The 22,999-nt window shown below is 48.5% G+C and overlaps 1 pseudogene; it reads left to right on the top strand.

Annotated features, from left to right (window-relative positions):
• Positions 1–22,291, top strand: part of LOC121304183 — a 26,956-nt pseudogene extending 4,665 nt beyond the window's left edge.
• Positions 22,292–22,999: the final 708 nt, after the last annotated feature.

The raw sequence follows: 22,999 nt of genomic DNA, 5'->3' as shown, positions 1-22,999 counted from the left end.
CTAACCCTAACCCTAACCCTAACCCTAACCCTAACCCTAACCCTAACCCTAACCCTAACCCTAACCCTAACCCTAACCCTAACCCTAACCCTAACCCTAACCCCTAACCCTAACCCTAACCCTAACCCTAACCCTACCCCTAACCCTAACCCTAACCCCCCTAACCCCCAACCCTAACCCTAACCCTAACCCTAACCCTAACCCTAACCCTAACCCTAACCCTAACCCCTAACCCTAACCCTAACCCTAACCCTAACCCTACCCCTAACCCTAACCCTAACCCTAACCCTAACCCTACCCCTAACCCTAACCCTAACCCTAACCCTAACCCTAACCCTAACCCTAACCCTAACCCTAACCCTAACCCTAACCCTAACCCTAACTCTATACTAACCCTAACCTACCCCTTGGGAGGAGATTTATCCTACCCGCATGACATTAATACCAGTAAACGTCTTCCTAAAAATTTCGTCTGGTCCCTATGGGACTTGCAATATACATTGTTTAGCAATTTATTCGTTATAGCCCCAGCGTACTGTATTACATTAGCGAATCGATTGTAAACCGTCCCATAACGTATTTACTTTGTCGTCCCAGACACAATTTCGGCCCAGACACAATTTGCGTCCCCCACATAATTTGCAACCCCTACACAATTTCTGTCCCAGACACAGATTAACGCGTCCCAGACACAATGTGCTGCCCAGCAAAATGTAATTAACGTCCCATCGTGTGTTAATTTGTTTATAGCGCAGGTCTACAATTTGCATCATTACGCCCAGCACAATTTGTCCCAGACGCATTTCTGTGTTTTAAACGCAGGGTCTGTGTTAAACGCAGGGTCTGTGTTAAACGCAGGGTCTGTGTTGAAACGCAGGGTCTGTGTTGAACGCAGGGTCTGTGTTGAACGCAGGGTCTGTGTTGAACGCAGGGTCTGTGTTGAACGCAGGGTCTGTGTTGAACGCAGGGTCTGTGTTGAACGCAGGGTCTGTGTTGAACGCAGGGTCTGTGTTGAACGCAGGGTCTGTGTTGAACGCAGGGTCTGTGTTGAACGCAGGGTCTGTGTTGAACGCAGGGTCTGTGTTGAACGCAGGGTCTGTGTTGAACGCAGGGTCTGTGTTGAACGCAGGGTCTGTGTTGAACGCAGGGTCTGTGTTGAACGCAGGGTCTGTGTTGAACGCAGGGTCTGTGTTGAACGCAGGGTCTGTGTTGAACGCAGGGTCTGTGTTGAACGCAGGGTCTGTGTGTTGAACGCAGGGTCTGTGTTAAACGCAGGGTCTGTGAACGCACAGGTCCTGTTGGTTAACGCAGGGTTGTTGAACGCAGGGTCTGTGTTGAACGCAGGGTCTGTGTTGAACGCAGGGTCTGTGTTGAACGCAGGGTCTGTGTTAAACGCAGGGTCTGTGTTGAACGCAGGGTCTGTGTTGAACGCAGGGTCTGTGTTGAACGCAGGGTCTGTGTTGAACGCAGGGTCTGTGTTGAACGCAGGGTTTGTATTAAAGAGACAGCGATGAAAGTGACACTCAGGATTAATAAATAATAATAGTGCAAAGTGTAAAATGATGGTAGGCTGTTTTATAGTTTTTATAATTTTAAGCGTGCTGAAAGTATGCCAGGTATAAACCTCTTGGTGTATTTTAACATGTTTTGTTGAATTAACTGCGTACAAGTTTGAGATTAAACAGTACATTATTTTTGATAATGATACTTATTGCTTTTATTGTTAATTTTAAAAAAACATTTTAGAAGTTATTATTTATTATTATTATTATTATTATTATTATTATTATTATTATTATTATTAATAATGGTAGATCTAATTCCATTTTTAAATACAAATTCTTACTTCTGCTTGTTCATTTTCAACATTTTGCATACTGTATCCTTGTTAACCAGTGCATAGAAAAAGTCTGTAATAATACTTTCACGTTATGCTTGAGGGGGTGCAATACATTGTTAAAGTTGCTGGAATGTTTAAATTGAGTTACGATGTGCTGCAAGGCAGTGTGTTAGCAGCTATTCAATGAACACATGAAGCGTGTGAAGCTAGTGATCTAATATAAACGCTGGTCTCAAATAATCGCCGGTCTCAAATACACGTCAGGTCTGCTGGTAAATATTGTAAATAAACGGCAGAGGTGTTTAATTGAAGTTTTACAGCATTGCATCAACAACTGCTGCTGCAGCCACTTCTAACAGGACCTTGTTTTGTTCTGCTTTCATAAATATTACGTTTAACCGTGAAGTATTTGAAATACCTATTTCTAGACTGCAGTGCTGTGAAATAAGCCGTGTTTACAGTTAAAAGTACAGCCCAGCTGAGGCCTCCTCATTTCACTGCTGGACTGGAACAAAAAGCTTAAGAATGGGACACAGAGAGTAGGAAATGGAATGCTATGGCCAGGATTCAGTGTGGATTATGGAGCTGCTATCCCTCTAGCGGGTTGTAGAGTGCCCTTTGTGTTCAGCTCCCTCTCTCCTTCTCACGGGTTCTAAAGAGACCCCTTTGTGTTCAGCTCCCTGTCTGCAGGACTGCGCGGAGGGCTCTTCATGTGTTCAATATCCAACTTCAACAAGAGGATACGAATTCTGCTGTTCCAGTCTTTGGTGCGTCAGGAAATTGGGTTTTTCGAAGCGACTAAAACAGGTAGAGATCCCTCCAGTTTCAGTGCACACTCTGAATGGCACACTCCAGTGTGAGTGCACACTCTCTGAACAGCACACTCCTGACAGCACACCCCAGTGTGAGTGCACACTCTCTGAACAGCACACTCCAGTGTGAGTGCACACTCCTGACAGCACACTCCAGTGTGAGTGCACACTCATAACAGCACACTCCAGTGTGAATGCACACTCTCTGAACAGCACACTCCAGTGTGAGTGCACACTCCTGACAGCACACTCCAGTGTGAGTGCACTCTCTCTGAACAGCATACTCCAGTGTGAGTACACACTCCAGACAGCACACTCTAGTGTGAGTGCACACTCCTAACAGCACACTCCAGTGTGAGTGCACACTCTCTGAACAGCACACTCCTGACAGCACACCCCAGTGTGAGTGCACACTCTCTGAACAGCACACTCCAGTGTGAGTGCACACTCCTGACAGCACACTCCAGTGTGAGTGCACACTCATAACAGCACACTCCAGTGTGAGTGCACACTCCTGAACAGCACACTCCAGTGTGAGTGCACACTCCTGACAGCACACTCCAGTGTGAGTGCACACTCTCTGAACAGCACACTCCAGTGTGAGTGCACACTCCAGACAGCACACTCTGGTGTGAGTGCACACTCCTAACAGCACACTCCAGTGTGAATGCACACTCTCTGAACAGCACATTCCAGTGTTAACAGCACAGTGCTCGGGGGAGCAGGCGTGTAAGTGTTGTAAGCTGGTGATCAGGTCAGTTTAGTATCTGTGTGCTCTGCAGGTGATCTGACGTCCCGGTTGAACACGGACACCATGCTGATGTGCAGGTCTGTCGCCCTCAATGTGAACGTCCTCCTGCGCACTTTGATTAAGACTGTGGGCGTGCTGTCCCTCATGCTGTCCCTGTCGTGCAGGCTGACCCTGCTCATGCTGATAGAGACCCCGCTTACAGGAGTCATTCAGAAACTCTACAACACGTACTACCAGGTACAAGCACATCAGCAGCCCCTTATAATGCACAGGGAGACCCGGCTTTACATGGGTTTACATGAGCTGCAGCTGAAACTGCAGCTGGAAGCTCTTCGCAGACAGCTTGTATCAGAGGAAATGTTGTCACATGAAGATTACTTGTGCTGTGTAATTATTCTTATTTACTATAATAAGTGGTGCTATGTGTAAGAGACAAGCTGATTTTTACAAAATATTTCAGGAGGGAGGAAGCATAGAGGCTAAGGTAATATAAATGAACTGGTAAGCCAACAAGGTCTGGTTTGTGCTGAAGCTCAGAAACTCTGGAAGGATGTAGCAAACAGGAGTCAGTTTTTTAGTATACAATTGCACAGGACTGTGGGGGCCCTGTCTGCATCTATATGGGATTTCTGATTGGTTGCGTTCGCAATATCTGAACCCTTCTGTCCTTGCAGACAGTTTCAAGGCTGTAGCTCAGTCTGACACCTTAGATAGGCTCCCTTTCATTCAACAACATATCTTTTATTTGCTTAGAAATATTCCAAGGAGGTCCAGGACTCGATTGCGCGGTCCAATGAGGTGGCGGGGGAGGCGGTCTCTGCTATTAAAACAGTGCGGAGCTTCGCTACAGAGGACAGTGAAGCCAAGAGATACGACAGCAAGCTGTCAGACACGCAGAGACTCAAGAACAGGAGGGACACATTCAGAGCTGCCCATCTGCTGTTACAGAGGGTGAGCTGCTTATTCAGTTTGCTTTCATTTTATTTATAACCTAGATTATAATAGATTTCATTTCGATACGGTAGTACACAAATGCATACAGTAGCAAGCAGATCAATATGAAGTACCACAAGCAACGGCAGTGTTTGTTAAGGGACTGCTTAGTGGTGGATATGACTCTCTGTTGTTTTAAGACTGAATGACTCCTTTCTCTGCATGTGATCCTGAAGCTCATAGGGCTGGCAATGCAAGTGCTTATGCTGTACTACGGGAGACATCTCATCAGAGCTGGTGAGATGAGCACGGGGAACCTGGTGGCCTTCATCCTCTACCAGATGGATCTCGGCAGTAATATCCAGGTTCGTTATACAGCGCTTCACTCTTTATTATCGGAGTTAAAAAAAACACACACACGTTTCAAATGCTGTGTGCTTCCTGTGTGCTTCTCTCTACAGACTGTGGTTCACATCTGCGGTGAGATGCTGAACTCGGTGGGGGCGGCTGCCAAGGTGTTTGAGTATCTGGATCGCAGGCCGCTGGTGTCCACTGACGGCACCTTGCAGCCCGAGACCCTGAGAGGACACGTGGAGTTCAAGAACGTCAGCTTCACCTACCCCAGCAGACCCGACGTGCCCGTGATCAAGGTAGAGCACCCTGACACCAGAGCATTACACAGGGAGAGAGCAGAGGGTAGAGCACCCTGACACCAGAGCATTACACAGGGAGAGAGCAGAGGGTAGAGCACCCTGGCACCAGAGCATTACACAGGGAGAGAGCAGAGGGTAGAGCACCCTGACACCAGAGCATTACACAGGGAGAGAGCAGAGGGTAGAGCACCCTGGCACCAGAGCATTACACAGGGAGAGAGCAGAGGGTAGAGCACCCTGACACCAGAGCATTACACAGGGAGAGAGCAGAGGGTAGAGCACCCTGACACCAGAGCATTACACAGGGAGAGAGCAGAGGGTAGAGCACCCTGGCACCAGAGCATTACACAGGGAGAGAGCAGAGGGTAGAGCACCCTGGCACCAGAGCATTACACAGGGAGAGAGCAGAGGGTAGAGCACCCTGGCACCAGAGCATTACACAGGGAGAGAGCAGAGGGTAGAGCACCCTGACACCAGAGCATTACACAGGGAGAGAGCAGAGGGTAGAGCACCCTGGCACCAGAGCATTACACAGGGAGAGAGCAGAGGGTAGAGCACCCTGGCACCAGAGCATTACACAGGGAGAGAGCAGAGGGTAGAGCACCCTGGCGCCAGAGCATTACACAGGGAGAGAGCAGAGGGTAGAGCACCCTGGCACCAGAGCATTACACAGGGAGAGAGCAGAGGGTAGAGCACCCTGGCGCCAGAGCATTACACAGGGAGAGAGCAGAGGGTAGAGCACCCTGGCGCCAGAGCATTACACTGGGAGAGAGCAGAGGGTAGAGCACCCTGGCGCCAGAGCATTACACAGGGAGAGAGCAGAGGGTAGAGCACCCTGGCACCAGAGCATTACACAGGGAGAGAGCAGAGGGTAGAGCACCCTGACACCAGAGCATTACACAGGGAGAGAGCAGAGGGTAGAGCACCCTGACACCAGAGCATTACACAGGGAGAGAGCAGAGGGTAGAGCACCCTGGCACCAGAGCATTACACAGGGAGAGAGCAGAGGGCAGGGCACCCTGACACCAGAGCATTACGCTAGAACAGTGCTGAAGATACACTGTTTCACTGCTATTCTCTGGTCTCTGGTTTGAATTGATCTTGCATTTCAGAGCGTCTCGTTTGAGCTGCGCCCCGGTGAGATCACGGCTCTGGTGGGCCCCAATGGCGGGGGGAAGTCAACGTGTGTGTGTCTGCTGGAGCGCTTCTACCAGCCCCAGAGTGGAGAGATCCTACTAGATGGAGCTCCTCTTCAAGACTACCAGCACTCGTACCTGCACAGGAAGGTAACGCACTCACACAACCAGCACTCACTGCACTCACACTACCAGCACTCACAGTGCACTCACACTACCAGCATTCACACTACCAGCATTCACACTACCAGCACTCACACTCCACTCAGAACTCACACTGCACTCTCAGTGCACTCACACTACCAGCACTCACACTGTACTCAGCACTCACACTGCACTCACACTACCAGCACTAACACTGCACTCAGCACTCACTAGAGCCAGTCCTCTTCATGTGTGGTTAATGTAACAGTGAATCTCTCTGTCTGGTGAATCTCTGTCTGGATAATGTAACAGTGAATCTCTCTGTCTGGATAATGTAACAGCGAATCTCTCTGTCTGGTCTGCTTGTCTGTGCTGTCGCTGTGTTCATGGCACTGCTGTGATCCTCAGTCAGTGTATTCATTCACTCTTATGTTCCTGTCTCTGTCAGATTGCCCTGGTGGGTCAGGAGCCGGTCCTCTTTGCTGGCTCCATCAAAGACAACATCGGCTACGGGCTCCCAGACTGCTCTCTGGAGCGAGCCCAGGAGGCAGCGCGGAGAGCCAACGCACACAGCTTCGTGACGAGCCTGGAGCATGGCTACAACACTGGTGAGGCACACACAAGTACAATACAATACAATACAAACCAGTACAACATAATACAATACAATACAATACAAACCAGTACAATACAATACAATACAATACAAACCAGTACAATTCAAACTAGTACAATACAATACAATACAATGTAGCACACCAGTGAGGCTCACAGACCAGTCCAATGCAATACTGTGTATCTCTGGAGTGCTCTAGTCATGGGTGAAATAGAGCTGCACAAAGCCATTGGTTAATTTGCTGTGTTTGTTCAGACGCGGGTGAGGGGGGCGGGCAGCTGGCTGGAGGACAGAAGCAGCGCATCGCGATCGCCAGAGCTCTCGTCAGGAACCCCCAGCTCCTCATCCTGGACGAGGCCACCAGCTGCCTGGACATCGAGAGCGAGCATGCGGTGCGTGAGTCTGTCTGAGAGTCTGTCTGTCTGAGAGTCTCTCTGTGTCTGTCTGTCTGAGTCTGTCTACATACTGTATATTGCCACTCCTAGTTCAAACCTTCTCTCCCTCCCCTGCTGTCACTGTGTTAATACCCCTCTCTCTCCTCTCAGATCCAGGAGTCTCTGTCTCGCACCCGCGGTCAGACGGTGCTGGTGATCGCTCATCGCTTGGAGACGGTGGAGAAGGCTGATCACATCATCATGATTGAGGGCGGCGAGGTGCGGGAGCAGGGCACTCACCAGGAGCTCATGAGGAGGGAGGGCAGCTATCACAGGCTGGTGCAGGGGCTCTTCACAGAGACACAGGCAATCTTCACAGAGACACAGCCCCTGCAATAGAGGGGGGGGGGGGGGGGGGGTTACACACACAGCGTGAGTGGAGAGGGGGGGGGGGGGGTTACCCACCAGAGTCCTCCTCTCGCCCCCCCCCCCCAATGTGTGTGTCAGAGAGCGAGAGAGCGGGGGGGGGGGGGGGGGGGGGGGGGGGGGGGGGGGGTTACACACACAGAGTGGGGGGGGGGGGGGGGGTTACACACACAGAGTGGACTCGTCCCCCACCCCCACCCCAAATGGTGTGTGTCACATGTGGCCACTCTCTACAGGCGGGGGGGGGGGGGTTACACACCACAGAGGGGGGGGAGGGGGGGGGGGGGGGGGGGGGGGGGGTTACACACACAGAGTGCACCTCTCGCCCCCCACTCCCCCCCCCAGGCTGTGCATGTGTGTGTTACACCACGAGATGGAGAGAGCGGGTGGGGGGGGGGGGTTACACACACAGAGTGAGAGAGCGGGGGGGGGGGGGGGGGGGTTACACACACAGAGTGGAGAGAGCAGGGGGGAGCTGGCGCAGGGTTACACACACACATTGGTCTCTGCTCTCTTGCACACTCAGTGAGACCTACTAGTTGTGAAATTTGTACGTAAATACAAGATTAGCATTGCTGTCCGGGGGGGGGCAGAAGGGTTGGCAAACAGGAAGTGAAATTCAGAGTGCACCATGTGATGTATTACTGCTGTTTGTCAGTACAATATATAATAAGATGACATAAAAAGGATTACCAGCTTCAGAACCACTCTGAGATCTTCAGTAAGAACTGGTTTACACAGAGAGCTTCAGAACCAGTCCCAGCTTGTATGTCTGATTCAGTGCTCAGTGTGAGGAGCTCAGATTGAAGTTTTCATTGTGTGTAGTTGCTGTGTATGAAATGTGTGCTGTACAGTGTGAACAGTGGGTTCTTATAATAAAACAGAAAGCAATGAAACCCCACGAGTGACTGGCTTATTCTGCTGCTATACTGAGCTTGTGTAAAGCAAGATGACATCTAATCTAAGTTTTACATGAATCATGAACACACACACTGTAATGATGAACACACACACTGTAATGAGAAACACACACGCCTTGTGCTGTATAAGTCTCTCCTGCCCTGTTTGCGTGGCTGACATCGTTGTGATAGACTGTCCTGAAGACAGGCTGCAGGGAGTCACTCAATACAGCCCTGTGTGTGACAGCCTGGACTGGGAATCACTGCTACCCCTTCCCATTAGAAACACAGCTCTTAAACTGGGAATGTGATGCTTACATTGTGTGCATTCAGAGTGAGTTCAGTAACAGAATGTACAGTAGTCCAGCCTCATTTCCACGGCTCTGGCTTGGGAGCGGGAATAGGAAAGTGTGTGATAATGAGGGTGGAGAGTTGAAATGAAGACAGGATCCTATCCCTTACAAAAGCACAGACCCCTGTGTCACTGCACAGCGTAAAGCAGCGGGACTGAACTAGTGACAAAAGGGTAGAAGAGAAGCAAGCAAGTCTCAATGCATTTCACTATTATTATTAACATTATTATCATCGTTTTTTTCTACCAGCTTAATTGTGTCAAATTGAAACTTATTTTAATGACGTTAAGAGGTGGCGAGCGGCGCAGTGGAGCCAACGAGATTCACTTATATAAAAAAAAAACACTACGAATATTTTGGGGTAGGATCATGCCTTCATGTCGTAGATGTCTTCCGTTCATTTTCTGTCGTATGAAAGCGTGTCATGGGTCTGGCACCGCTGTACTTGCATGCTGCTGCACAATCAGTGTCGCACACTTCCTGTCTCAGGCCACTCAGGATTGTAAGTAGGGGCCAGTGGTGCTCCTTCATTGCACTAATGGAGCACTTTGGCAGACATTACAAGCAGACCACTAGTCTAGCGCATGCTTGAAACATGCAGAAATGCACCAGAATGCATCCCTTCTTTCAACATGTTCTCAGGGTGGGGGTCAACCCCCCTCTCACATTCTCCTCTTGCTGCGCACCTCAATGAGAAGGGGTCCCTGTACCTCGATGAGAAGGGGGCCTGTACCTCGATGATAAGGGGGCTCTCTACCTCAGTGAGAAGGAGGCCTGTACCTCGATGAGAAGGGCCCCTGTACCTCGATGAGAAGGGACCCCTGTACCTAGATGAGAAGGGGCCCTTGTACCTCGATGAGAAGGGGCCCCTGTACCTCGATGAGAAGGGGCCCTGTACCTCGATGAGAAGGGGCCCCTGTACCTCGATGAGAAGGGGCCCTGTACCTCGATGAGAAGGGGCCCCTGTACCTAGATGAGAAGGGGCCCCTGTACCTCAATGAGAAGGGCCCCTGTACCTTGTGCCACACACTTTAACCCTAATTGAGAGCCCTGTTGCAGGTCTGAGCCGCTCCTCCCTTCACCCTGCACACCATGATTATGATATAGGAGAGCAGAGCTGCAGGGATCCTTTCACTCTGGCACAGAGCCTCTGAAAAACACACTGGAAAGTCCCTGCTACTCCGTGCTTTCGGTTCTGAAGTATTACACCACGCTGTTGCTGTGCATCTGTTACCACATCAACGCACTGTGGAGTAATCCACACTAGCCGGCAAGTCACCTGACTTCAGGGAACTGGGAGCAGTGAAGGAGCGCGCCTTCCCAGCCCGCACTAGCCAGACCTCTGCTCTGAGTCATGCTGCAGCGCCCCCTGTGGGGACCACAGGCAACTGCAAGGGTTTGCAAAGAGCAGCAAGGCTGTGACTCCTCCAGTGCTGAAATGAATTGCAGACATTTCCTGTATATTTAGCAGTGACATCGCTGTGCTAAAGACACATTCACAAAGCAGTGACATCGCTGTGCTAAAGACACATTCACAAAGCAGTGACATCGCTGTGCTAAAGACACATTCACAAAGCAGTGACATCGCTGTGCTAAAGACACATTCACAAAGCAGTGACATCGCTGTGCTAAAGACACATTCACAAAGCAATGAACTTTACTGTGCTAAGTTTCCAGACCGTGAAACTGTGATCCAGACCGCCTGCACGTCTGGTGCTCCAGACATCCACCTCTTTGTCCAGAGGTCTGTTTAAACTCAAGTTTCCATGAGCTCTTTCAGTGACAGTTAAAAGCGTGTCTTTTTTTCTGTCTTCGTTATTGACATTGTGGGTTCTATTAAACGATTTGAGTAGCAGTTGATCTGAATGCTATAAGCGACGTGATTAGAATCTCTGTAAAAACATCAAGAAGGAGGTGTGGATCAATTGAAGAGATATTGTCTGTTTGTTTACATTTTTACAAAAGAGGGGACCATGTTTACTCTGCATGACACAAACAATATCAGAGCAGGGGATTTTGAAGCCTCTGTGAGTTCTCATAGTGGAGAGCAAGGGGCTGTCTCACAGTACAGGTATTTTGACAGTGGGGAGTTTTACAGTCTGACTGTATTAACTGCCATAAAGAATACATTATTTTTAGCTCAGTCATGGGAAGTTCCTCTACGCTGTACATGCACACTGTGCCCCCTGCAGGCTCTCTGTGGGCACTGCTCTCAGGATTCAGCCACGTGATTTCAAGGAATCAGCCTTCTTTCAGGAATCCAGCTGCACAGATCGGTGCAAGGGCTGTGTTACTCACTGTAGCGATGTGCATATCCATCGCATAAACTAACACACAGCTACTGTAGAGGTGTGTAAACGAACACGAACACACATCGCCACTATTCATTTATTGACAAAAAAACCCATGCTTGCAAACCTGTGCAACGATCTTTCACCCGGCAACAGATGATGCCACCTCAGTCCCGACCGCACCCCCGCACACTGGATGCTTTTCACATGGACGTGTCGCCACCTTCTGGCTGCTGTGTTTATAGCAGCTCTGCAGAGATGCCCGCCTGATTTCCAGGAATCGCTGTGATTGACGAGCTGCTTTCCTGATGCCAGCAGGGATCCGGAAGAAACCATTCACCCCTACAGGGAGGGGGAGCCGTGCCACAGACACTCAGGTCGTGTAGAGACCATTCCATTATGTATGGGTATGGTGGGGGGGGGGGGGTTTAAAATGTACACAGTGACTGACTGATTACCCCCTGTGGCTGCTGGTTTTCATTCCAACCGAGCTCTCAGTTACTTAACTAGACCCTTAATTGAACTGATAATTTGCTTAATTAGATATTTTTACTTGTTTTCAGCTCTTGAACAGTTGCAGATTTCAAGATAGCTGTAACATTTGATAAGTAATTTGAGCTGCAGCTGTTTAAGAGCCGAAAACAAGTAAAAAGGTCTAATTAAGGAAATTATCAGTTCAATTAAGGGTCTAGTTAAGTAATTGAGAGCTCGGTTGGAATGAAAACCAGCAGCCACAGGGGGTCCCCAGGACCGGGTTTGAGAAGCCCTGGATTACAGGCATACGGTTGGTTTGATCAGCCTGCATCCCGCTGGATAATCCACAGCTGGATTTTGCAATGCTAATCCCAGGATAGCCATGGATACGGCTCTGATCAAGACTGGAGTGATTCTCCAGTGCTGTAAAATGCTCTAATAAACCCAGGGAGGCATTCCATCCAGTACTGGAATCTACATGGTCCTTAAAAACAACGTTACACTTTTAATAACTGTTTATCTGAATGATTTAAACAGCATTTTATTAATTGAATTAATTTAAGTTAATTAATACTCCTATTTATCATAAATAATTAGTTTAACCAATAACTATACTTAACCATGAGAAATAATATGTGTAAAAAGTTTTTAATATTCTATCTGAAAAAAATAAAGTCCTATGCTTTCAAGACGTGTTAAAAAGAGAACAAATAAATCGGGTTATTTTTTTTATTTTTTTTAAATTAGGCTTTATGAAAACACAGCAAGTCAATTCTTCACCTCTGCAAACATACACATTACAATGCGCTTCTTCACCTCTGCAAACACACACACACACACACACACACATTACAATGCGCTTCTTCACCTCTGCAAACACACAACACACACACACACACACAATGTTACTTCAGCCTCGCAAAGACAGTGGAGACATTACATGCGCTGTCTTGTTAACAGACCACACACATTACATGCGCTTCTCACCTCACACAACACACACACACACACATTACACACACACTCTGCACACACACACGCAACACACACACACCTCTGCACAACAAACACACACACACACACACACACACATTACAATGCGCTTCTTCACCTCTGCAAACACACACACACACACACACACACACACACACACACACACACACTTACAATGAAGCTTGGAGACGCATTTTTGTTTCCACCTCTGCAACACACACACACACACACACACACACACACCACACACACACCACACACAAATGCGCTTCGAAAGAAGAGCAACCTAACACACCACACACACACACACACACACACACACACACACACACTTCACACACACACACACACACACACACACACACACACACACACACACACAATGCTTCTTCACCTCTGCACACACACACACACACACACACACACACACACACACACACACACATTACAATGCGCTTCTTCACACACACATTAACATGCACTTCTTCACCTCTGCACACACACACACACACACACACACACACACACACACATGTTAGCGCGAAGAAGTGAGACGTTTGTCTGTCATGTCTGCGAAGAAACGACCTCTGCAAACACACACACACACACACACACACACACACACACATTACAATGCGCTTCTTCACCTCTGCAAACACACACATTACAATGCGCTTCTTCACCTCTGCAAACACACACACACACACACACACACACACTCACACACACACCACTGCAAACACACACACACACACACACACCACAATGCGCTTCTTCAAACTGCAACACACACACACACACACACACACACACACACACACATTACAATGCGCTTCTACACCACTGCAAACACACACACACACACACACACACACACACACACCACATTACAGAAGTTGAGACGTTTTGTGTGTGTCTTTACGCGAGCAAGTGGACTTGTGTGTCTTCAAATCTGCACACACACACACACACACACACACACACACACACACACACATTACAATGCGCTTCTTCACCTCTGCAAACACACACACACACACAACACTTCACACCTCTGCAAACACACACACACACACACACACACACACACACACATTCACACCATTACTGCTCACACACACACACACACACACATTACAATGCGCTTCTTCATGGCGGTGGGTGTCGTTGTGAATGTGACTGCATTGGAAGGGCATTGTTCTGCACAGGTGACCTCGCTGTCCATCACTTAGGAATCCTGAAACACGTTCTTGTCACGTCAGGGATTATTCCATTAGCGGAGTACGGGCGGCCTCTAGCGGCTCTATACTGGTATTGCATTCTAAGGGAATCACATATTGCCGTTTCCCTTTTAAATCAAACTCCATCTCCAGATTTCATGCTTGTGTTTAACACTGTTTTTATCTGCAGGGTTACCAGCTAGAACGGCTCTTCAGTCCTTCACAGAGATAACTCCAGCTGCACTGGCTGCCTGTAAAGGTCAGGATTCGTTTCAAAACTCTCTGAATTATTGTGGATTTTCTTGTTGTTAATGCATCTTGTGAAGCGCTTTGTGATGGTGCTCCACTATGCAAGGCGCTATAGAAAATAAAGACTGATTGATTGATTGATTGATTAATAGTGAACGTGTATACTGATACGCCAACCTTACTCCACATCGGACATTTTCACTTCTCAGGAACAACGTCGGTATTCAAGCCGGACCCTACAGGTGACTCTTTCAAAATGCTCTCAGCACTGGAACAAGACCAAATATGTCAAGAGAAATGTAAGAAAAAGAATTATTAAATATAATAGTGGGCTATTTGAAAAGTCACACATTTTAATTGCTAAATATATTTGGTTTTGTTTTTCAAAACCTCAAATATAATGTAAACAAACTTAGCTGTAGTTCTCCCAAATGCACACTAGATGGCGTAAGTAGCTCACTAATAAGGGGCGGGACAACTAATGAATGACATTTGTAGTCACACAGAAGCAATGATTTTAAGAACAAACCCTGTGAGTCACTAAGTGCTCCTTAACGGTATGACCAGGAGGTGAAACAGAGCAGCAGCTGGCCGGTGGTCACAGTGCATCGTTAGCGCTTTGCTTGCATTGGATGAGCTGCAGTGCGTCTGTGTTTCAATGACAGCAGTGACTGTGTTTACTGCGAAACCCTATCCTCTGTTCTATAGCATGTGCAGCGGCATTACTAGCTGTGCCTTCATGACTCACAGTGACGGATTTTCATGTTTAGAGATATCTTTAACATGCTGGCGCTAGTCATAAGGGCCCAATTGCAATGAACTGAAAGCAGCGTACTAATTGGGGATGATCCTGTGGTTAATACAGAGGACGCTACTAAACCAGTATGCAAGTTAACACCAATCGCAACGAACTAAGCAGCTCCAGAGTTCCCAGCCGCGTATTAAAATGCATCTTAATTGCAACAAACGCAAAGTAACTGCTGTTGCCCTCTAGAGGGCACTAAAACACTGAACTACTTAGTGCAGCTCTGTAAAGCTGTAGTATTGTACTGCTGAAACAAATGTGAAGAATCTCAAAATGCATTGCCAGCAAGAATGGAACTGCGCTGTTCCAAATAATACATAAAATGATTTGAAGTGTTTGCCAAAGTACTTTCATTTTATTCAGACTATAGCCTATATTATTAAAAATAATGAATTATTATATGTTGTTAATTACGTCCAGATGCTTGTAATTGCTGCTTCTATCCCAGTTTGTCATGGTAACGAACGGTAGTTACACACTATCTTGTGGAGGGATATTAAAACGAGTGTGAAACTCAACAGCGTGCCGTTCATTCCTGATTCACCGATTGCACGGCGGCCAGTGCATCTTAGAAATTAAATCATAGGAATATTAATGTGCAAAAGCTCATTAATGACGTCATCCTTCATGCAGCAGTGTTCGATTGTTTTTTGCAAGCTGTTCCCTTGTTCCCTCTGTGCTTGCTGCCACAACTTTCTCTTTGCCAACCTTTTTTTTCTTCGTTTGAGCATCTCGCTGTCAAACTCCCCTCGCCCATGTCCCTCACCCTTGCTGTTATCTATCGTCCACCAAAAAACAGCTCTGCTTTTATTGCAGTTTGTGGAAATCCTCTCCCAAATTTGCACTTCTACTGACAAAATTCTGCTCCTGGGTGACTTCAGCGTTCAGATACACAGAATAGTTCAGCAGTGTGATACAGTGTGGAGCATTCACCATGCTTCACTAATACAGCACACTCACACTGTGCATTCACCGTGCTTCACTAATACAGCACACTCACACTGTGCATTCACCACGCTTCACTAATACAGCACACTCACACTGTGCATTCACCGCGCTTCACTAATACAGCACACTCACACTGTGCATTCACCACGCTTCACTGATACAGCACACTCACACTGTGCATTCACCACGCTTCACTAATACAGCACACTCACACTGTGCATTCACCACGCTTCACTAATACAGCACACTCACACTGTGCATTCACCGTGCTTCACTAATACAGCACACTCACACTGTGCATTCACCACGCTTCACTAATACAGCACACTCACACTGTGCATTCACCGTGCTTCACTAATACAGCACACTCACACTGTGCATTCACCGTGCTTCACTAATACAGCACACTCACACTGTGCATTCACCACGCTTCACTAATACAGCACACTCACACTGTGCATTCACCACGCTTCACTAATACAGCACACTCACACTGTGCATTCACCACGCTTCACTGATACAGCACACTCACACTGTGCATTCACCGTGCTTCACTAATACAGCACACTCACACTGTGCATTCACCACGCTTCACTAATACAGCACACTCACACTGTGCATTCACCACGCTTCACTAATACAGCACACTCACACTGTGCATTCACCACGCTTCACTAATACAGCACACTCACACTGTGCATTCACCACGCTTCACTAATACAGCACACTCACACTGTGCATTCACCACGCTTCACTAATACAGCACACTCACACTGTGCATTCACCACGCTTCACTGATACAGCACACTCACACTGTGCATTCACCACGCTTCACTAATACAGCACACTCACACTGTGCATTCACCGTGCTTCACTAATACAGCACACTCACACTGTGCATTCACCACGCTTCACTGATACAGCACACTCACACTGTGCATTCACCGTGCTTCACTAATACAGCACACTCACACTGTGCATTCACCACGCTTCACTAATACAGCACACTCACACTGTGCATTCACCACGCTTCACTAATACAGCACACTCACACTGTGCATTCACCACGCTTCACTAATACAGCACACTCACACTGTGCATTCACCGCGCTTCACTAATACAGCACACTCACACTGTGCATTCACCACGCTTCACTGATACAGCACACTCACACTGTGCATTCACCACGCTTCACTAATACAGCACACTCACACTGTGCATTCACCACGCTTCACTAATACAGCACACTCACACTGTGCATTCACCACGCTTCACTAATACAGCACACTCACACTGTGCATTCACCGCGCTTCACTAATACAGCACACTCACACTGTGCATTCACCACGCTTCACTAATACAGCACACTCACACTGTGCATTCACCACGCTTCACTAATACAGCACACTCACACTGTGCATTCACCGTGCTTCACTAATACAGCACACTCACACTGTGCATTCACCGTGCTTCACTAATACAGCACACTCACACTGTGCATTCACCGTGCTTCACTAATACAGCACACTCACACTGTGCATTCACCACGCTTCACTAATACAGCACACTCACACTGTGCATTCACCGTGCTTCACTAATACAGCACACTCACACTGTGCATTCACCACGCTTCACTAATACAGCACACTCACACTGTGCATTCACCACGCTTCACTAATACAGCACACTCACACTGTGCATTCACCGTGCTTCACTAATACAGCACACTCACACTGTGCATTCACCACGCTTCACTAATACAGCACACTCACACTGTGCATTCACCACGCTTCACTAATACAGCACACTCACACTGTGCATTCACCACGCTTCACTAATACAGCACACTCACACTGTGCATTCACCACGCTTCACTAATACAGCACACTCACACTGTGCATTCACCACGCTTCACTAATACAGCACACTCACACTGTGCATTCACCACGCTTCACTAATACAGCACACTCACACTGTGCATTCACCACGCTTCACTAATACAGCACACTCACACTGTGCATTCACTGTGCTTCACTAATACAGCACACTCACACTGTGCATTCACCGCGCTTCACTAATACAGCACACTCACACTGTGCATTCACCACGCTTCACTAATACAGCACACTCACACTGTGCATTCACCACGCTTCACTAATACAGCACACTCACACTGTGCATTCACCGTGCTTCACTAATACAGCACACTCACACTGTGCATTCACCACGCTTCACTAATACAGCACACTCACACTGTGCATTCACCACGCTTCACTAATACAGCACACTCACACTGTGCATTCACCACGCTTCACTAATACAGCACACTCACACTGTGCATTCACCGTGCTTCACTAATACAGCACACTCACACTGTGCATTCACCGTGCTTCACTAATACAGCACACTCACACTGTGCATTCACCGTGCTTCACTGATACAGCACACTCACACTGTGCATTCACCGTGCTTCACTGATACAGCACACTCACACTGTGCATTCACCTGTGCTTCACTAATACAGCACACTCACACTGTGCATTCACCACGCTTCACTAATACAGCACACTCACACTGTGCATTCACCACGCTTCACTAATACAGCACACTCACACTGTGCATTCACCGTGCTTCACTAATACAGCACACTCACACTGTGCATTCACCACGCTTCACTAATACAGCACACTCACACTGTGCATTCACCGTGCTTCACTAATACAGCACACTCACACTGTGCATTCACCACGCTTCACTAATACAGCACACTCACACTGTGCATTCACCACGCTTCACTAATACAGCACACTCACACTGTGCATTCACCACGCTTCACTAATACAGCACACTCACACTGTGCATTCACCACGCTTCACTAATACAGCACACTCACACTGTGCATTCACCACGCTTCACTAATACAGCACACTCACACTGTGCATTCACCACGCTTCACTAATACAGCACACTCACACTGTGCATTCACCACGCTTCACTAATACAGCACACTCACACTGTGCATTCACCACGCTTCACTAATACAGCACACTCACACTGTGCATTCACCACGCTTCACTAATACAGCACACTCACACTGTGCATTCACCGTGCTTCACTAATACAGCACACTCACACTGTGCATTCACCACGCTTCACTAATACAGCACACTCACACTGTGCATTCACCACGCTTCACTAATACAGCACACTCACACTGTGCATTCACCACGCTTCACTAATACAGCACACTCACACTGTGCATTCACCGTGCTTCACTGATACAGCACACTCACACTGTGCATTCACCGTGCTTCACTGATACAGCACACTCACACTGTGCATTCACCACGCTTCACTGATACAGCACACTCACACTGTGCATTCACCACGCTTCACTAATACAGCACACTCACACTGTGCATTCACCACGCTTCACTAATACAGCACACTCACACTGTGCATTCACCACGCTTCACTAATACAGCACACTCACACTGTGCATTCACCACGCTTCACTAATACAGCACACTCACACTGTGCATTCACCGTGCTTCACTGATACAGCACACTCACACTGTGCATTCACTGTGCTTCACTAATACAGCACACTCACACTGTGCATTCACCGTGCTTCACTAATACAGCACACTCACACTGTGCATTCACCACGCTTCACTAATACAGCACACTCACACTGTGCATTCACCACGCTTCACTAATACAGCACACTCACACTGTGCATTCACCGTGCTTCACTAACACAGCACACTCACACTGTGCATTCACCGTGCTTCACTAATACAGCACACTCACACTGTGCATTCACCACGCTTCACTAATACAGCACACTCACACTGTGCATTCACCACGCTTCACTAATACAGCACACTCACACTGTGCATTCACCACGCTTCACTAATACAGCACACTCACACTGTGCATTCACCACGCTTCACTAATACAGCACACTCACACTGTGCATTCACCACGCTTCACTAATACAGCACACTCACACTGTGCATTCACCGTGCTTCACTAATACAGCACACTCACACTGTGCATTCACCACGTGCTTCACTAATACAGCACACTCACACTGTGCATTCACCACGCTTCACTAACACAGCACACTCACAATGTGCATTCACCACGCTTCACTAATACAGCACACTCACACTGTGCATTCACCGTGCTTCACTAATACAGCACACTCACACTGTGCATTCACCGTGCTTCACTAATACAGCACACTCACACTGTGCATTCACCGTGCTTCACTAATACAGCAGGCTGCTGCATTTCACTGTATTTTTCATTCATGCTGTTTATTTTTATCTTGGTATGTTGATAAGTTACAGGCTTACATAGGGTAATGGGTTCTTAATTCACCCAGTCTACCTTTACCATTGCTGCCCTTTGTTGTTATGCTGCCTGGCAACGTGCTTTCACACATGGCAACCAGACTGGGCTTCCTTAGCAACCACAGCAGTACACACAGGTACTCATTCACCAGTGATCTGTCAGTTCAGTGTTACTCTCCATCTAACTGAGCTCTTCTTTCTCTCTAACGAATATAATGTTTATGAAACATGCTGCACATGTAGTTTGTAGATTCAAATGTTTTATTAAAAAAAATGCAGTTTTTTGCTAATTTTTTTAAAAAATGTACCTGTTAATTAAAAAAAAAAAAACTAGAAATACTATGTGAATAAAAATATATACGAAATGTGGAAAATGCCATGCGCTTAATGTTTCGCACACAATGTCATACACTCGCCAAATGCTAGCAATCACGCTAGTATGGAACGGACAGGAGCTGCTGCTTCACACAGTGGAGGGTATGGAACGGGTTCCAGTCCTGTTATTGAATCATTGGGATCCTAGAAGACTTGACAACATTGAGACCAGCAGGGCTTGTCTGGTTCCTAGTAGATGATTGATATAAGAATATTAACGATGGAGAGGAGGCTGTTCAGTCCAGCAGGGCTTGGCTGGTTCCTAGTAGATGACTGATCCCAAAACTGACAAGTCAGGATCCCAATGATCCAGCATAACAACATGGCAGGGAACTCATTGCATGCCCTCACCAGCACTGTGTAAAACGCCTCTCCACTGAACTGTGCGTCCTCTAGTCCTGGTTTCTGTGCTGCTGTTAGAGGATCATCTGAGCACAGCTCTGTATGTGTTCTGTGCAGGGCACTCACAGACCCGGCTCAGCCGAGCGCAGCTCCGTGCGTGTTCTGTGCGGTGCACTCACAGACCCGGCTCAGCCGAGCGCAGCTCCGTGCGTGTTCTGTGCGGTGCACCCACAGACCCGGCTCAGCCGAGAGCAGCTCCGTGCGTGTTCTGTGCGGTGCACCCACAGACCCGGCTCAGCCGAGAGCAGCTCCGTGCGTGTTCTGTGCGGTGCACCCACAGACCCGGCTCAGCCGAGCGCAGCTCCGTGCGTGTTCTGTGCGGTGCACCCACAGACCCGGCTCAGCCGAGAGCAGCTCCGTGCGTGTTCTGTGCGGTGCACCCACAGACCCGGCTCAGCCGAGCGCAGCTCCGTGCGTGTTCTGTGCGGTGCACCCACAGACCCGGCTCAGCCGAGCGCAGCTCCGTGCGTGTTCTGTGCGGTGCACCCACAGACCCGGCTCAGCCGAGCGCAGCTCCGTGCGTGTTCTGTGCGGTGCACCCACAGACCCGGCTCAGCCGAGCGCAGCTCCGTGCGTGTTCTGTGCGGTGCACTAGGGGGGGGGGGGTTACTGAGTTCTCGCTGTGCGCAGCTCTGTTCTGGGGTGTTCTATTAAGGGCTGCAAAAGCCACAGACCCGGCTCAGCCGAGAGCAGCTCCGTGCGTGTTCTGTGCGGTGCACCCACAGACCCGGCTCAGCCGAGCGCAGCTCCGTGCGTGTTCTGTGCGGTGCACCCACAGACCCGGCTCAGCCGAGCGCAGCTCCGTGCGTGTTCTGTGCGGTGCACCCACAGACCCGGCTCAGCCGAGCGCAGCTCCGTGCGTGTTCTGTGCGGTGCACCCACAGACCCGGCTCAGCCGAGCGCAGCTCCGTGCGTGTTCTGTGCGGTGCACCCACAGACCCGGCTCAGCCGAGCGCAGCTCCGTGCGTGTTCTGTGCGGTGCACCACACAGACCCGGCTCAGCCGAGCGCAGCTCCGTGCGTGTTCTGTGCGGTGCACCCACAGACCCGGCTCAGCCGAGCGCAGCTCCGTGCGTGTTCTGTGCGGTGCACCCACAGACCCGGCTCAGCCGAGCGCAGCTCCGTACGTGTTCTGTGCGGTGCACCCACAGACCCGGCTCAGCCGAGCGCAGCTCCGTGCGTGTTCTGTGCGGTGCACCCACAGAACCGGCTCAGCCGAGCGCAGCTCTCGCTTTAAAATTGCACTGTGTTGGTCCTGCTTGTCTCACTGGAGCCTTGCATTTTCAATGCGTGGGACATCACTGAGCTGAACATTACTGTAGCTTCAAATACAAAAGCTAAGCACATGTAACACGTTTAACACGAAAGAGAGAGATTTCAATTCAATACGATTACCCCAAACACACACATCCAGATTTAAACATGAATTTCTAGTGCAGTATAAGTTGGTCAGTTTCATTAAAACGGGGCTTGAGTGGGGTCAGTTCAAAAAACAAATCCGTACGTCTGATTCATTTGCTTCCTCCCTTCGAAAGCTACTGTTTCAAACTATTCCCGTTCTCCCTCATTTAAGTGTGGGACAGGGAGATTTGCTAAGCGGCTGTACGAGTTTGTATCAGGCGTGCATTGAATTGCATTGTGTTTATAATAATATAGACGATGCTGTATATTATCACTCAAAAGCAAAAATTAAACCAGAAACACAAAACACGCGTGTGTGGCACAGAGGAGAGACGCTTTCTTAATTAAAACACAAAACACGCGTCCCTGTGGCACAGAGGAGAGACGCTTTCTTAATTAAAACACAAAACACGCGTCCCTGTGGCACAGAGGAGAGACGCTTTCTTAAAACACAAAACACGCGTCCCTGTGGCACTGAGGAGAGGCGCATGCGCAGTGAGGGCTGCAGCATTGGAAGCCATGCTAACATTAACCCGAATCAGAG

Source organism: Polyodon spathula, chromosome 37, assembly GCF_017654505.1.
Source record: "Polyodon spathula isolate WHYD16114869_AA chromosome 37, ASM1765450v1, whole genome shotgun sequence".
NCBI classification, from domain to species: domain Eukaryota; kingdom Metazoa; phylum Chordata; class Actinopteri; order Acipenseriformes; family Polyodontidae; genus Polyodon; species Polyodon spathula.
This window is presented reverse-complemented; position numbering and strand designations above follow the sequence as displayed.